Raw genomic sequence first — 18,177 nt, 5'->3', positions numbered from 1 at the left:
GTTTACCTTCCTACACGGTGTGCAGTTGTTCACCTTCCTACGCTGTGTGCAGTTGTCCACCTTCCTACGCTGTGTGCAGTTGTTTACCTTCCTACACTGTGTGCAGTTGTTCACCTTCGTACACTGTGTGCAGCTGTTCACCTTCCTACACTGTGTGCAGCTGTTCACTTTCCTACACAGTGTGCAGCTGTCCACCTTCCTACACTGTGTGCAGTTATTTAACTTCCACCACTCTGCAGCTGTTCACCTTCCTACACTGTGTGCAGTTGTTCACCTTCCTACGCTGTGTGGAGTTGTTTACCTTCCTACACTGTGTGCAGCTGTTCACTTTCCTACACAGTGTGCAGCTGTCCACCTTCCTACACTGTGTGCAGCTGTTCACCTTCCTATACTGTGTGCAGTTGTTTACCTTCCTACACTGTGTGCAGTTGTTCACCTTCCTGCGCTGTGTGCAGTTGTTCACCTGCCTACACTGTGTGCATTTGTTCACCTTTCTACGCTGTGTGCAGTTGTTTACCTTCCTACACTGTGTGCAGTTGTTCACCTTCCTACACTGTGTGCAGCTGTTCACCTTCCTATACTGTGTGCAGTTATTTAACTTCCAACGCTCTGCAGCTGTTCACCTTCCTACACTGTGTGCAGTTGTTCACCTTCCTACACTGTGTGCAGCTGTTCACCTTCCTACACTGTGTGCAGTTGTTCACCTTCCTACACCGTGTGCAGTTGTTCACCTTCCTACACTGTGTGCAGTTATTCACCTTCCTACACTGTTTGCAGTTATTCACCTTCCTACACCGTGTGCAGTTGTTCACCTTCCTACACTGTATGCAGTTATTCACCTTCCTACACTGTGTGCAGCTGTTCACCTTCCTACAATGTGTGCAGTTGTTCACCTTCCTACACTTTTTGCAGTTGTTCACCTTCCTACACTGTGTGCTGTTGTTCACCTTCCTACACTGTGTGCAGCTGTTCACCTTCCTATACTGTGTGCAGTTATTTAACTTCCAACGCTCTGCAGCTGTTCACCTTCTTACAATGTGTGCAGTTGTTCACCTTCCTACACTGTGTGCAGCTGTTCACTTTCCTACACTGTGTGCAGTTGTTCACCTTCCTACACCGTGTGCAGTTGTTCACCTTCCTACACTGTGTGCAGTTATTCACCTTCCTACACTGTGTGCAGTTGTTCACCTTCCTACACTGTGTGCAGTTGTTCACCTTCCTACACTGTGTGCAGTTATTCACCTTCCTATACTCTGTGCAGTAATTTATCTTCCAACACTCTGCAGCTGTTCACCTTCCTACACTGTGTGCAGTTGTTTACCTTCCTACACCGTGTGCAGTTGTTCACCTTCCAACACTGTGTGCAGTTGTTCACCTTCCAACACTGTGTGCAGTTGTTCACCTTCCAACACTGTGTGCAGTTGTTCACCTTCCTACACTGTGTGCAGTTGTTCACCTTCCTACACCGTGTGCAGTTATTTACCTTCCTACACTGTGTGCAGTTGTTTACCTTCTGACACTGTGTGCAGCCGTTCACCTTCCTACACTGTGTGCAGTTGTTCATCTTCCTTCACTGTGTGCAGTTGTTCACCTTCCTACACTGTGTGCAGTTATTCACCTTCTTACACTGTGTGCATTTGTTTACCTTCTGACACTGTGTGCAGCTGTTCATCTTCCTACACTGTGTGCAGTTGTTCACCTTCCTACACTGTGTGCAGTTGTTCACCTTCCTACACTGTGAGCAGTTGTTCACCTTCCTACACTGTGTGCAGTTATTCATCTTCTTACACTGTGTGCAGTTGTTTACCTTCTGGCACTGTGTGCAGCTTTTCACCTTCATACACTGTGTGCAGTTGTTCACCTTCCTACACTGTGTGCAGCTGTTCATCTTTCTACACTGTGTGCAGTTGTTCATCTTCCTACACTGTGTGCAGATGTTCATCTTCCTACACTGTGTGCAGTTGTTCACCTTCCTACACTGTTTGCAGTTGTTTACCTACCTACACTGTGTGCAGCTGTTTACCTTCCTACACTGTGTGCAGTTGATTCCCTTCCTATACTGTGTGCAGTTTTTTACCTTCCTACACTGTGTGCAGCTGTTCACCTTCCTACACTGTGTGCAGCTGTTCATCTTCCTACAGTGTGTGCAGCTGTTCATCTTCCTACACTGTGTGCAGCTGTTCATCTTCCGACACCATGTGCAGCGTTTTACCATTGCTTCAATATCTCGGTTGATGCCCGGCCAATAGACTGTGTCCTAGGCTCTTCTCTTGCACTTTTTTCTTCCCAGGTGCCCTTCATGGATTTTGCTAAGAATCGCTGACTTTAATGATTGCGGAATTACAATTCCTTGTTGTCGCAGCAAAAATCCACTTGCACGATTTAACTCAGCCCTAACATTATAATAACTTGAGCTGGAACCATCCCTCGTGGAACCATCAATTTTTGCAAGACTGTGGGCGGGATTCTCCGTTCGCCCATGGCAAAATCGGGAAAGGCGATTGGACGGAGAATTGGTCCCGCGCTGGTATCACGGCAGGTGCCGGTTTGGCACCAAATCGCAATTCTCCATCACCTGGACAACAGCGACAATGCGTTCCAGAACGCATGTGCAGTCCACACCGTTTGCATATCATTCGCAGGCCTCTGCGATTCCCCGCCTCCGATGGGCCGAGTTACCGACGGCGCGGTTCACTTGTGCTTTTCAAAACCGTGGAAGCGGCATGGCGACTGCTGAGGGAGTGAGAGGGCGTACAGATCGTGTCCAGCATCACCATAGTTTGCAGCCATTGGCCGGCGGGCTTCTGCCCGGGCCAGAAGGGAGTAGTGTGGGTGGCCACGATGCGAGAAAGAATGGTGTGGAGTGACTTCAAGCTGCTGGTTCGGACACCGGTCATGCTGGCTGTGGTGGGAGTCCCCCTGCCAGGGCTGGGGAGGGGAGGCCGAGGAGGGGACTGGCCATGCAGCCAGGGTGCCCCCCCACAGGACTGAGGTGGTGCCTAGGCCGCCATCAAGGCAGCCATGTTGCTGCTCACCCACTGACCACCCACCTCGGCCCCTTGTTCTACACAGTGTCACCGGCCGTATGGGTGCGCCCATGCCCACAGCCCACCCCCCGCCACAGTGTGCCCCCCCCCCCCCCGGCCCCAAACACCCCACCCAACTGGCCACCGCCCACTGGGGGACCACCCAGGGCTACACCCAAGGCAGCCCCCAGTGAGGGCAGTGCCAACCAATAGTACCCCTGGTAGCAGCGACGGGCGCCAGGACTGGGGCACCTATGGTGCCGGATACTGATGGAGCAGGGGTGCGGGGGGGGTGGGCGGAGCTGGCAGTGCCAACCAGGGCCACCGTGGAGGCCATGGAATCTGGCTGGGCAAGGGAGTATGGGCATGCTAACAAGTTGGCCTTCCACTCCCTGCAGGCGTTTGGCTGTCAACCAGCAATGCTGGCCACCGTGGTGACGGTCGCAGAACCTTGAGATGTCCTGCGGCCGCACGAGTGGGGACCGCTCAGAAAGGCAGGGGGGAGGCTGCAGCAGCGAAGCGGGCAACAGCTGAGTGGCCAGCAGCGGAACAACTGCAAAGGAACGGGCTGCATAGGGGCAGGTGGCCCCAGGCTGGAGGGCCGGCCGCCCAACATGCCGAGGGGGAGGAGGTGTCAAGGAGGTGCCGCATGACGCCTCGTGTGTACTTGCATCGCCTGTCATTCGAGGACCTGCCGGACCGGGCATGCCGTCGGAGACTCCGTTTCAGCAGAGAGACAGTGCGACACATCTGCCAGATGATGGCACACCTGGCACCGCGGGGGTATGGGGGAGGACACCTGCTCCCGTTGACCGACAAGGTGACGGTTGCCCTGAACGTCTGCGCAACGGGTCCTTCCAGTTGCTGAGTGGAGACCTGTCCGGGATCTCACAGACCTTGGTGCATCTGCGCCATAATGGAGGTCCTATATGCCCAAATGGATCATTGCATCCATTTCCATGTGGACTGAGCCCACTAGGATGCCCAGGCAGCGGGGCTCGTTGCTTTCACTGGGATGCCCCGGGTTCAGGGGGCAACAGACCTATGTGTCCCTGCGGATAACAGGCCACTCTACATTAACCGAAGGAGGTGTCATGGGAATGTCCCTTTAAGAAATGTTTTTGTCTTGTCACATGGCTTCAGTGATGCCATTGTGTGGATGGAGCTGGGCTGTGGCTCTGTGGGTTTTACTTTCGCTTTGTGTTTTGGGCTGGTTTGAACTGCACAGGTAGAAAGAAGTGTTTCTCTGTCTTCATTTTAAAAGCTGTTTCAAGACTGCTTGGTAACTTAAAAGAGGTAACTGTTTCCTGTAAGGAATTCAAACCTGCTGTTTGAAAAGGGGAACAGAGTATCACTAACAAGTCTGATACCAGTAAGAATGCCTTGTGCTGGGCCACGCCTTTGAAAAAGGGTTTCTGTTTTTTACTTGGATTTTGTTATTGAATTGGAACAGTTAAGGGGGAATTCATTAGGGGTACACATAGATTACTGTAGCTGTGTGAGGTCTTTATGTTTGTAGTTGATAAAAATTCTTTCTGTGTGTGTTTATACAAATGTTAACTAAATTCGTAAAATAAAGCTTGTTCATTGATTAAAAATGCCTGAGAACTGTGTTGAGTAACAGCTGAAAGGCAGGCTCTTGTGCACATCCCAGCCAAATTCGACAAACAGTTAGAGGTCAGGTGAACTCCGTAATATACTTTGGCGTTTTCTAAACCCTGGCCCATAACAGGGGTACCACTCAATGAAGATGCAGCTGTTCTGTGACCATCAGCTGCGCATTGTGCATGTCTGAGCTGATACTCCAGGCAGTGTGCATGACTCCTTCATCCTGGCACACTCCGTGATTCCTGACATATTCGAGGACCACCCCCCCCCCCGGTTGACGGGTTGGCTCCTGGGCGACAGGGGTTACCTGCTGCGGCCGTGGCTGATGACACCTATCCGGAAGCCACAGACCGATGTGGAGACCCTCTACAACGATGCCCATTTAGCAACCAGGAGTGTGCTCGAGCGGTGTGGTGCTCCAGCATCCTGAAGATGCGGTTCAGGTGCCTGGACCGCCCTGGAGGGGCCCTCCATTACGAATCTGAGAGGGTCGCCAGCATCGTGGTGGCCTGCTGCATCCTCCACAACATCGCGCAGCAGAGGGGCGATGTGCTGGAGGAGGAGGAGGATGAGGCGGAAGAGCAGATTTGTCCGATGGGGAGGATCCAGGGAGGGGGACGGTGAGCAGGACATGGGCCCCGGGCAGGCAGGGAAGGCCGCACAAAGTTATCACCAGAGCCAACGCGCATGGACACTCTGAGCGCTTGTAGATTCACCGACTAGGAGGGAGGGAGTGGAGGGGGGACTGCTGGCCTGGATAATGGACACCACATCCCAGACCCACACCCCCTCACCTCCCACGCCGCCAAACAGCCAGCTTGCACAGCCCTCCGTTATACATACCTGCGGCGCTACGAGCTGGGGTCCCTGGGTTTGTAGTGACGGCAGGGCTGGTCCATGGGATGGAGGATGATGACAACCCGCTCTGTGATGAGCTCTGGTGCTCCTCATCTTATGACAAATTCTGACTCATGCCCACAGGAGCACCTCCCACCTAGGTGATGCCTGCATGCGAGCTGGCCAGTCCATCACGCGGTCCCGTCGAATCGCAGGGTGGGGGTGCTGGGAACGATCGAGGGTGGGGAGCATGGTCCTCCCACAGTGCCTGCACAGGTTCCCCCCCCTGGCCAGCCCGGACTGGCCCACCTCCACACCAATCAGAAAGAGCACCGAGGCACGTTTTAATGGTGTTAACAGGTGTTTATTGTGCGGAAATATATACACAGTCTGTGTCCTAGCCCCTATAACTGAACTGTGCCTTGCACCTGTGGAAACTTAACTGGTGTCTAACTTTCTGGCCTTACGGGCCCTAACACTACGCCTAGGTGGGTCCCCAGACAGTACAGCAGGGGTGGAGGCGGCCTGCTGTGACTCCTTCCCTATGACAAGGGTCCCCGTTGACGCGCGTCTCCTGTGACAACCTGGCCTGGATGGGACCGGCAGCTGCTCGGGTGTACCAGTTGGCATGATGCCTTCCTGGTCTGCCTGCTACCCACCAGATCCACTAAGGACAGGAGGGGGGGAGTCCGAGGTGCTGCGGTGTTCCGGCACCTGCCCTGCGGGAGTCACCGGCACGGTTCCCAGCACCCCCTCCTCCCTCTGGGTGCCCGATGGTCCCCGGGCTACTCCATTGGACATGGGTGCGAGCGGAGCCATCCCGTGAGGCCCCCCCGCCACCTGGCGCTGTCAGTCCTGAAGGCCCGCTCTGGTCTCGATCAGGGTCTGCACGCTCGCGGCCATAGAACAGAGAGTGGACCATCGGCGTTTGTGACTGCCCCACATCACGCTGTGACTGTGCCCCATCAGCCAGTGACTGGGCCACCTCCCTATGTGTCTGCGCAGCGATGGCCAGCGCCTGGACAATGCCTCCACCTGCCGTGGCCTACTGTAACTGGGCCATGCTGAAGAGCGCCGCCGCAATGACCAGGTGGCTCTGGCACATGGCTGCCTGTGAGTGGGCAGCTCTGTCCTGGGCCACGGCCCCCGCCTGCAGTGGCCATGGACACGCTGATCCATTGCCGAAACCATCACCCCAATGCCTCCACCGCGGATGTCACCCATGCAGTGTTGACCTGGGTGGCACGCATGGCCAGCACCACCCCCTGATCCTGCACGCCGATGGACTCCTCCACCTGCGCCTGCAGGTGCTGGGTGCCCGCCGTCATTCCCTCCTGGGGTCCCTGCGTCTCTGGCTGCATCTGCACTGTGGCTGCGACTGGAGGTTCCAGGAGCCCGGGACCCGGCTGAATGGCAGCTGGTTCCTGGGGCCGACCTGCCCTCTGACCGTCCGGCCCCTCGGCTGCTCCTACCTCCACCTGCTGTACCGGATGCGATGTGTGGTGCGCACCAGATAGTGTCTCAGGAGCCTCTTCACTGATGTGCCCAACCGAGGTGATAGTCTCTGGGATGCTGGAGGGTGTAGGAGACAGGGAGACAGCTGTTACGGAAAGTCAGTGTCATCCTCCGACCCGCGCTCCGGGGTGTCCTGAGTCTCGGGTGGAGGGCTGATGTTTGGGCAGCTCTCCCTATCAGTTCTCGGCTGTCTGGGGGCGGGGCACCCCGGATGGACCAGCCCCGTCTATGGCAGGTCCTGTAAGACACAAGACGTCATGTATGATTAGACACCGGCCGGGTGTGCATGGAGGGGGGGTGGAGGGGGGGGGTTAGGGTATCTGGGGGATGAGGGGGTACGGTGGGAGAGGGGTGAAGGGGGTATGGGCTGAGGGCGGTGAGGCGGTGTGGAGTGGGGAGGGTGTCCACACATGTGGCATGGGGATCCGCAACTAAGCAGGGTCTCAATTCCTCGCCCATTGCCGAACTCCAGCTCGGTGACCTCACGTCTAGCGCCCTCTGCACGGCATGGTGAGGGGTCGCTGGTGGTCCCCCTCCGGTCTTCTTCCCCTCCCGGCAGTTGAGCGCGGCCTTCTCCTGGGGAGGGGTGTGTGGAAACACACACAACGACACCGTTAGATGGTCCGATGCATGCAGCCCAGGGGTTGGGCAGATGGTGGCCTCAGTGGCCTGGGGCCGTGGTGGCTGGCATGGGTGCTGGCATGTGGGGCAGGGTGGAGGTTCGGCCGTCCCCTGGGGGGATGGGCCGGGTTACGGGTGTGTGTGTGGGGGGGAGAGCGGGGGTTAGTGCCAGGGGCACGGAGCAGCCAATTCACCCTGAGGAGGTCGTGGAGTTTCTTCCGGCACTGCATGCCAGACCAGACGACGTTGACCACGGCGCTGACCGCCTCTGTCACCTGCGCCCAGGCACGGCGATCGGCGGTGCCTGGCGGCCTTCCTCCCGGGCCGGGGTACAGAGTCACCCTTCTCTCTTCCACGGCGTCCAGGAGGGTGTCCAGCTCAGCGTCCCTGAACCGTGGCGCTGCTCTCCTTCCAGCCATCTTGTTGGCTGGGACGGTGTGTGTGGGGAGAAGGACCGTTTAAGGGCGGCCGCAGCGCGTGAGCCTCGTGCGCCAATCACGGAACTGGCGAATCCGGCACCGTTTTCCATGGAATTGATTGCGTTCCAGGTGCCGATGGTGTTAGCTCATTTCAAGTAGCTGAATCGGTGCAGCTGTTGCGCCGTTTGTCGTAAAACGTCGCGGTTCCCACACTGGCGTCGGCACTTAGTCTCTAAATCGGAGAATCCAGCCCTTTGTCTCAGAAACGGAGAATCCCGCCCCGTGTCTTTGATCATTTCTTCCTTTATTTTGACACAATCCATAGTGTTTACCCAATCTATAGGATGTTCTATGCGTTTGATTACACCTAAAACTCTCATCCTTTCTAGCTCAGCCTTCAATTTGTCTTTCAATGGAGCTGGTACACATCTCGGTGTGTGTATTACTGGCCTTGCATTCTTCTTTAATTTGATTTAATATGGGTAAGGTAGAGTGCCAAAGCCTTGAAATATTATCAGGAAATTCCTTCAGTCTGGAATCCACTGCTGCATGTTGTCTGGCTGCAGTGGTGTCCGCTCTGTAAACCCGCTTAACTAGCTGGAGTTCCTCACATGCTTCTATTTGCGTTCTGCCTCTACAATGGAAAGTTTTACTGTGCAAACTTTGTTTTTCACATTTACATTGAGGTCTCATGCTTCGAGCACAGTAATTTTATTTCCCTTGTAGTCTTTCAGCAGTACTGCTTTATTTAATACTTGCGGTCTAATTCTCAGCTCTTTTAAATCTGACAAACTGATAAGGTTGGTCCTCGCGCTTGTGGCGAGATTGAAGTCAACTAATGTGTCATTAATCATTGATGGAAATGTCCATTTGTCTTTTGGAGTATTTGCATTTAATTCACTATTGCTGCAAATTGCCATGAAAGCGTTGTCATTTTGCATGATTTGACAGTCCGTGTTTTCATTAGAAATCATGTCGACAAAGAACGTATCTTCGAGGCACACGTCATCAACTGTGTTGGTGTCTTATGTTTGTTCCGATCTTTCCTGGAAAAGCATTGTGTTGCAAAATGATTTTTGCTGTTACATTTGGAGCAGATCTTTCCAAACGCTGGACATTGTCGTGGCAAATGTCATTTGCTGCATCGCTGGCGTGAAATGGAGAATCAGGTCGGCCGCTCAAAATGGCTACCCACACTGGGACCACGTTTTTTTACTCGAGTGCGCCACTACACTAATGGCGTCAGCTGCCTCCTGTATCGCCACAATGTCTGAGATTCAAAGTGCTAATCTGCTTTGCTGCAAGCTTGCTAGCATGACATATTTTGATAGCATCAAGCTGTAATAATCCACAGGAGGCAGGGGTCCCGTCACCACACCAGTATTTATTTATATCCAAGAGCAGCTCCAAACAGTGCTGCTAGCATTCCAGTCAACTTAAGACTGCTTCACAAAGCCTACACAGGTGCTTATGAAATGAATGAAAATGAAAATCGCTTATTGTCACAAGTAGGCTTCAATGAAGTTACTGTGAAAAGCCCCTAGTCGCCACATTCCGGCGCCTGTTCGGGGAGGCTGGTACGGGAATTGAACCGTGCTGCTGGCCTGCGTTGGTCTGCTTTAAAAGCCAGCGATTTAACCCAGTGTGCTAAACCAGCCCCTGAGCTATCATTGAGGGAGCTCATACTCCAATTGGCCAACCAATAATGCCAATTGGAGGTCATTACACAAGCTGAAACTCATTTTCTCGTAGAAGTCTCGCGCGTACCTTGTCGTTAGAAATCCCGAACACGATCTGATCGCGGATCATCAACGACTGAAGCGTACTAAAATTAAACGACTGCACTTTCAACCGCAAGTCGGTTAGTAAACTATCAAATGATTCACCTGCTTTCTGGGTGTTTGTGCGAAATATGTAGCGCTTGAACGTCTCATTTGTTTTAGGAGATCAATGCCGATTAAACTGCTTTAGAACTTTGTTGAAGTTTTTGCTATCAGCCTTGCTATCGAAGACAATCTGATATATCCCACACTCCTCTCTCTAACACTCTGATACAATAATAATATTAATAATAATCTTTATTAGTGTCACAAGTAAGCTGACATTAACACTGCAATGAAGTTCCTGTGGAAACCCCCTAGTTCCTGCCATGCTCTTGTGCACTGGCCAATAGGAATGATGCACGACAGGACATTTGTTCTTGACTAATTAAAATCATTTATTATAAAACAAATGCGCGGTAAAGATAACTGGAATAAATATATTACAAACTACTAACAGTAGCTACTGCAAAATACATCTATCCACCAACACGACTTACACCCAACTCCCTGAGGTACAGAGTCACCTGGTAGATTTACACTGCCACCTGCTGGTCGGAGGTCGTGTAAAACATTATATACATTACAGCTTATGCATATCATCACATACCCCACAGCCCTTCCAAATGAGGACACCCAGCTATGGGATTGCTGAGGGCTCTCCCCTTTTTCAGGCCTCCCCACCTGCTCTTTCGGGTCCCCCCATTCAGGACTCCCACCCTTCATACCACCAAACTTTTGCAGGCCCCTTCACTCCCACCTTTCATACCCCCCCGCATTACCATTTTCAGGCACCATCCCCTGGCAGTGCCACCCTGGCATCCTGCCAGTGCCATCTGGGCACTTTAGAAGTGCCAGGGGGTAGTGCTTGGGTGCCAGAGGGAGAGCCAGGGTGCCACCCTGCCCTGTCCCTGATCACCCTGTGCTCTCCATTGGCCTGGGAGACCCCCAATGCTTGTGAATCAGTGCTAAAAGGGGCCATGGTAAGGTCTCCCAGGCACAGGCGTTCATTCCCAGGCCTCAGGAGAAGTGGGCAATAACATATTTAAATAAGCCTAATGGTTCATTTAAATTTAGATCGTGAGATCTTGCAAGGAATTCTGAACATTGCAAATCTCACGAGAGCCCTCTCGCTTCACCGAATCAGGTGCGATGAGGCCGTTCAATCGCACCCAGAGAGAGAGAGTGACAGACAGAGTGAGAGAGACAGACAGAGTGAGAGAGACAGTGGGAAAGAGAGAGAGATAGAGACAGTGAGATACAGTGAAAGAGAGAGAGTGAGAGAGAATGAGAGGGAGATAAAAGGAGGGAAAGAGCGAGAGTGGGATACGGGAGAGAGAGAGGGAGGGGGAAATGAGAGACAGCAAGGGAGAGAGAGAGAGAGAGAGAGAGTGTGTGAGAGAGAAAGGGAGAGAGACAGACAGAGACAGCAAGAGAGACTGACAAAGGGAGTGGGAGAGAAGGGGAGGGCGAGGGAGAAACAGAGACAGAGAGAGAGAGAGAAAACAATAGACAGAGAAAGGGTTATTGGGGAGAGAGGCAGAGATAGAGAGAGACTGAGAGAAAGACTGATGGACAGACAAGGGAGAGAAAGGGAGATAAGGTGAAAGAGAGGGAGGTTGAGAAAGAGACAGAGGCAGAAAGGGAGAGCGACAGTGACAGTGAAAGAGCGAGAGAAAAAGAGGCCAACAGAGAATGAGAAAGTGGGACAGAGAGGGAGGCACAATGAGCTACCTGGTCCTGAGGCACAGTGATTGATACCCTGTTATATTTGGGGGAGAGGGGGACCAATGGTCTTGAGGCACAGTGAAACCTTGGGCTGGATTCTCAGAGACATGGCGCTGAAATCGCGAAACGCAATCAGCTGGAGAATCGGCTCCAATGCCGAAATTGGGTTTGACGCCAGTTTCGTGCCGATTCTGGTTTCTCCGGACCCCCTCAACCCGATGAAATCACGGCGCCCGCGTATGCATCTCATTATCTACCCTGACTATCGGTTCTCCGCAGCCTCAGTGATTCAGCGGGCTGGATGGGCCGATTTCCCGATGGCGTGTTCTAACCACATAGAAAAAATCGTAATACCGGCGTGTTGGTTGAGGCGGCTGCGAGAGGAGGCAGGGGTTGGTGTGGGGGCACCATGGGCTCCCGTAACGGACATCGGCCGTGCTTTCTGCGGGGAGGGGAGGGGAAGGGGGGGGGCAAGCCGAGCTGTCGGGGAGCCCCCTGTAGTGATCTCTGTATGTGCATGTACACAAGGGGTTATCAGCAGCACCACATGATCACCAGAGGGCCGGACCAACAGGGATATAAAAAGCAACCACATTGGGGCTCTCTCCCTCTCTTGGGTGCACTGTGACCAGGACAACATCAGAATAGTTCAGATGGCTAGTGGAGTTACGTATAGTTATTGTAGTTAGATCTTGTTAACCTTATCACGAGTATCAAAGTTAAAGTAAAGAACTCATGCACTTGTTATAGTTACTCAATAAACCTTTGTTGTTCCTGGATGAGTTTGAGTCTTCTTCATCAAGATTCAGAAGACCTCACCATCAACCAAGGATTGAGTAGCACAAGTTAACTACCACACAGGTAACTAGACACCCCCGACATGACAGGGCACTGAGCCCCATTACGGCGGCCATCTTATTGGCCACCCACCCCAGGCGCTGGGTGAACGAAGGGTTAACGGACGTATAGATGGGTGCCACCGCCCCCGCCCACCCCACCCCGGCTACTCCACTCAACCGGTGATATCCATCCATGGGGAACACCCAGGGCCACATCGGCGGCAGCCCCCAGTGAGGGCAGTGGCATAAAGCAATGGCCCTGGCAGCAGGGACGGGCACCAGGAGCGGGAGCACCAACGGGGCAGGGGTGGGGGGCATGCGTGGTTGGGGCGCGGGGTGCCAACCGGGGTGACCATGTAACCCATGGCACCTGGTTGTGCACAGGTGTATGCGCCATGATAACATTTTCTCCCCTCACCCCCTGCAGATTATCATGTTTGGTCACCAACCAGCGATGTTGGCCGCCGTGGCGGGGGCCGCTGCCCTGCATGCAGCCCTGTGGCAGCAGAGGCGGAGGAGGCACAGAGAGGAGGCAGAGGCTGCAACAGAGGAGCGGGCTGCAGAGGGGCAGGTGGCAGCCGCTCAGGCTGGAGGGCCGCCCACCTGACAGGCTGAGGAGTAGGAGGAGGAACGGGACGAGGAGGAGGAGGAGGAGAAGGAGGAATGGGACGAGGATGATGATGAGGAGGAACAAGACGAGGAGGAGGTGGTGGTGGTATCAAGGAGGCGCCGGATGAGGCCCCGCATGTATCGGCGCCGCATGTCCTTTGAGGAACTCCCGGACCGGGCATGCAGGAGGAGGCTGCGGATGAGCAGGGAGACTATCGGACACATCTGCCACATGATGGCACACCTGGCACTGTGTGAGAGTGGGGGGGGGGGGACACCCGCTACCGGTGGCCGTTAAGGTGACGGTCGCCCTGAACCATTTTGCGACAGGGCCGTTCCAGTCGCCGAGTGGTGACCTGTCTGGCATCTCAAAGGCATCGGCGCACAGGTGCATTCGTGCCGTGATGAACGCCCTGTATTCCCTGGCGTACCGGTACACCCAGTTCCCTGTGGACCGCGCCCAACTGGATGCCGGGCAGTGGGGTTCGCTGCTGTCGTGGGGATGCCCCGAGTCCATGGGGTCATCGATGGGGTGCACGTCGCCCGACGGCCACCGGGGGATAACAGGCCACTGTTCACCTTAAGGGGGTACCATTCCATTAACATTCATGTGGTCTGTGACCATCAGATGAGGATCCTGCACGTCTGCGCCCGATACCAAGGGAGTGTGCAATCCTCCTTCATACTGGCACAATCTGTGATCCCTGGCATGTTAGAGGGACGCCCCCCACCCCCCCCCCCCCCCCCCCCCCCCCCCCCGCCCCTGGCTGAGAGGCTGGTTGCTGGGTGACAGGGAATCCGTTGCGGTCGTGGCTGATGACGCCTATACAGAGGCCACAGACCAACGCGGAGACCCGCTACAATGATGCTCATTGTGCGACCAGGGGTGTGGTCGAGAGGTGCTTCAGGGTCCTGAAGATGCGCTTCAGGTGCCTGGACCGCTCTGGAGGGGCCCTCCAGTATGAGGCTAGGGGGGTCGGCCGTATCGTGGTGGTCTGCTGCATCCTCCACAATGTAGCCCAGCAGAGGGGCAATGTGCTGAAGGATGATAAGGAGCAAGGGCAGGCCTCGTCAGATGAGGAGGATGAGGGGGAGGGAACAATGGGCAGGACATGGGGGCTGGCCAGGCATGGGAGGCCGCAACACACTATAGGCAGGGCCAGCGAGCATGGGACACTTTAGTCGACACTCGTCTCACCAACGGGGGGGGGGGGGGGGGGGGGGGGGGTTGCTCGGCAGGGGCACTGACACCATAATACCACAATACCACACCCCTTCACCACCGACCACCCTCACCTCCCACACCACCAACCACCCTCACCTCCGCACCACTGAACCACCCGCATACATGCCCCCCCTCCATTATATATACCTGCGGTGCTACGAACTGGGGGCACTGAGTTGGCAGTGACAGCGGTCTGGTCCATGGGATGGAGGATGATGACAGCGGGTCTGCGATGTGTTCCGTGCTCTACATCGTTAGACAATGCCCTGACTCATGCCCACAGTAGCACCTTCGATCTGGGTGATCCCTGCATGCGAGCTTGCCCAGTCCATCACACGGTCCTGTCAAATAGCTGGGGAGGGGGTGATGGGGACGGTCGGGGGGGTCGGGGGGGGGGGGGCTGCATGGCCCACCCACTGGGCCTCACTCGTCCACCACCCTCACCCCCAGTGGCCATTGCTGACCACCCCACCCCCACACCCATCAGACAGAGCACAGAGGCAGGTTTCAACGGTGATAACAGGTGTTTAATGTGAAGAGGTATATACAGTCTGTGCCCTAGCCCCTATAACTAAACTGTGCCCTGCACCTGTGCCAACTTAACTGGCATCTAGCTTTCTGGCCTTACAGGCCCTAACACTACGCCGAGGTGGTTCCCCAGACGGTACAGCAGGAGTGGAGGTGGACTGCTGTGACTCCTGACCTGCGACAAGCGTCCCAGTTGGCGCACGTCTCCTGGGGTGGCCAGGGCTGGATGGGCCCGGCTGCTCCTCGGACGTCCCAGGTGGTGTGATGCCGCCATGTTCTGCCCGCTGGCGACAGGAGGGTGGGGGAGGGTGGGGGGAGTCCGAGGTGCTGCGGTGTTCCGGGGCCTCCCCTACAGAAGGTCACCAGCATAGGCCCCAGCACCTCCTCGGCCTTCGGGTGCCTGATGACCCCCGGGCTTCTCCATGGGACTGGGGTGCAAGCGGAGCCATCCAGCGAGGCCCCCCCGACACCTGGCGTTGCCAGGCCTGGATGCCCGCTCTGGTATCGACAAGTGTCTGTATGTTAGCGGCCATGGAGCACAGGGAATGGGCGACATCAGTCTATGACTGCACCACCTCCCTCTAGGTCTGTGCAACGCCGGCCATGGCGCCGATGCTCTCAGCCTTGGCCTACTGTAACTGGGCTATGCTGAGGAGCGCCGCTGCAATCTGCAGCTGGCTCTGGCACATGGTTGCCTGTGAGCGGGCAGCCCTGTCATGGGCCACGGCCCCCGCCTGCACGGAATGCCCCCGGCCTTGCATAACGTGACCCATGTCCGACACCGTCACCCCCATTCCCTCCACCGCAAACGCCACACGTGAAGTTTCGGCCTGGGTGGCACTCATGACCGACTCCCTGCTCCTGCCCGCGGATGGACTCTTCCAGCTGCCCCTGCAGGTGCTGGAAGCCGGCCGTCATCTCCTCCTCTAGTCCCTGGGTCTCTGCCTGCACCTGCACTGTGGGTGGGACTGGATCTTCCAGGAGCCTGGGACCCGTCTGGGCGGCAGCTGGTTGCTGTCCCCCGACAGTCCGGCCCCTCGGCTGCTCCTAACTCCACCTGCTGCACTGGCATGGCTGTGTGGTGCGCACCAGTGAGTGTACCAGAAGCCGCCTCACTAAATAGCCCAACCGAGGTGATAGTCTCTGAGATGGTGGGGTGTAGGAGATAGTGGTGACGGATAGTCAATGTCCTCATCCGACCCGAAGTCCGAGGTCGCCTGGGTCGTGGTCTCCTGTGTGTCTGTCCCCTGTGTGTCTGTCCCCTGGGTAGTGGTCTCCTGTGTGTCTGTTCCCTGGGTAGTGGTCTCCTAGCTCATCTCAGGCAGAGGGCTGGTGCTCTGGCTGCTCTCCCCATCGGTGCTTGGGTTCCTGGGGGGCACTGGCCCTGGCTGGAGGCGGAGGGCCCCAGATGGTCCAGTGAGACACAAGACAGCGGATGGGGGTGAGGCGTGAGTTGGTGAGGCCTGTTGTGTGTGGGGGGAGGGGGGATTGGGGTGGGGGATGAGGGGGGTTGGGGTGGGCACACATGTGTCGTTGGAACCCGCAACCAGGCAGGGGGGGTCTCAATTGGTGGCGTGCCTCCGACCTCCGCATCGGCGACCTCCCTCTCCTCCGGCCCGCCGACAATGTCTAGTGCCCTCTGCTCGGTCACGGTGAGGGGACACCGGTCTTCCGGTCCCCCCTCCGGTCTTCTCCCGCTCCCGGCGGTTATGCGCAGACTTCTCCTGGGGATGCGGGGGGGGGGGGGGGGGGTGCAAACACAAACAGCAACAGTGTTAGACAGCCCGGTGCATGCGGCCCAGGGGTTGGGTCTCTGATGGTATTAGTGCACAGAGCACCCGCCCATTGCGGCTGGCATGGGTGGGTGCAGCCATGTGGGTCAGGGTGGGGGTGGGACCGTTCCCCTGGAGGGGGGGGAGGGGCGATCACATGTATGTGGGATGTGGGGGGTAGGGGGGTTTGTGCCTGGGGCACAGTGTTGGGTACTCACCCTGGCTGCCCTGAGGAGGTTGTGCAGCTTTTTTCCGCACTGATTTGCAGTCCGGGCCACCTCACTGACAGCGCTGACGACGGCTGCCAGCTCTGCCCAGGCACGGCGAACGATGGTGCCTGCTGTCCTCCGTCCCGGCCCGGGATACAACACCAGTCTCTTCTCCTCCACGGCGTCCAGGAGGCTCTCAAGTTTGCCGTCCCGTAATCGCGCCGCTGCTCTCCTGGCGGCCATCTTGCCTGTGACGCGGTGTGTGTGAGGGGGAAGTTATTCAGTGCAGCCGCGACTTCGGGTCAATGACGGAGCCGGCGAATCGGCGGCCGGTTCGTCGGGCGTTTCGCGATGCGCCCGTGCTAGCCCCTTGGGAGCGGTTGAATCGCTCCACCTGTGGACTCGATGACGCCGTCGTGAAACTCGATGGTTTTCACGATGGCGTCAACACGTAGCCTCATTTTGGGAGAATTCAGCCCCTTGTTTTGGTCGGCGAGCGGGGAAGGGGCTTTGTGGAATCTGCTAAACCAGCACCCATTGACCAAGCAGGTAGGAAACATAGGTTAGGCTTTATTTACGATATACAAGATCTCCACTTGCCAAAGGTCTCCCTTCTCAACCTACACCCAGGTCGGGATTTTATACCAGTGATCTAACCACCCGTTAAGAGGAAGCCTCGACCCTTCATTACCTGGGGAGCTCATGTTCAGTGGAGATCACAGGGAATCTGATAGTCCTGATGCAGTGACCACCATGAGGGTTATAACAGGCGTGATGGTCCTGAGGCACAATGAAACCCACCCTTCCATGTGCCGCTCTTTTCCAGCTGACCAGGACTGTTACAGAGTATTATTTTGAGTACAGAGTGTTCTTTTAATCCTTTCTCTGATGTAGTTGTTTTACTGGCATCTGTTGAAGGTTCTTAGCATGTGCGGGTTTTGGCGGGCTTTTCAGTCTGCAAGTGGGTGACCTGTTTTTACTATGTTTTCATCGTCATTACTGTTACTATAGCACTGCTGAGTTACTGTTATTGTTAAACTTCATTATGCATGATGCGACCATCAATTCACTCAAGGACTCGTGTCGGAGTAAAACAGTGGTTTTAATTAACTATCAACTTTGCCTGCCTGCGACTGGTACATACTGAGGACAGTCCCACAGGCCAGCTACTCTTATACTCCTTCAAAGGGGCGGAGCCATAGGTGGAGCCCGTACATGCTCCAACATCCTCCAACATCTCCCCCTGTGGGTGAAGCCACACAATGGCCCACAGATAAAACCCACAGGGTTAATAACATAGAACATAACTGGTGAATTAACTGGATTTACATTCACCACAATGTATTTATGTAAAGCAGTTCCTTCTTTTAAACAACACAACTGAATACCTACTTTGTGGTCTCAAGTTACCACAAAGCAAT

The 18,177-nt window shown here is 55.4% G+C and overlaps 1 protein-coding gene across 3 annotated transcripts in view; it reads right to left on the bottom strand.

Annotated features, from left to right (window-relative positions):
* Positions 1-18,177, bottom strand: part of LOC140392880 (rap1 GTPase-activating protein 1-like) — a 297,081-nt gene that overhangs the window by 200,286 nt on the left and 78,618 nt on the right. The window lies entirely within an intron of this gene.

This window comes from Scyliorhinus torazame, chromosome 16, assembly GCF_047496885.1.
Source record: "Scyliorhinus torazame isolate Kashiwa2021f chromosome 16, sScyTor2.1, whole genome shotgun sequence".
Classification (NCBI taxonomy): domain Eukaryota; kingdom Metazoa; phylum Chordata; class Chondrichthyes; order Carcharhiniformes; family Scyliorhinidae; genus Scyliorhinus; species Scyliorhinus torazame.
This window is presented reverse-complemented; position numbering and strand designations above follow the sequence as displayed.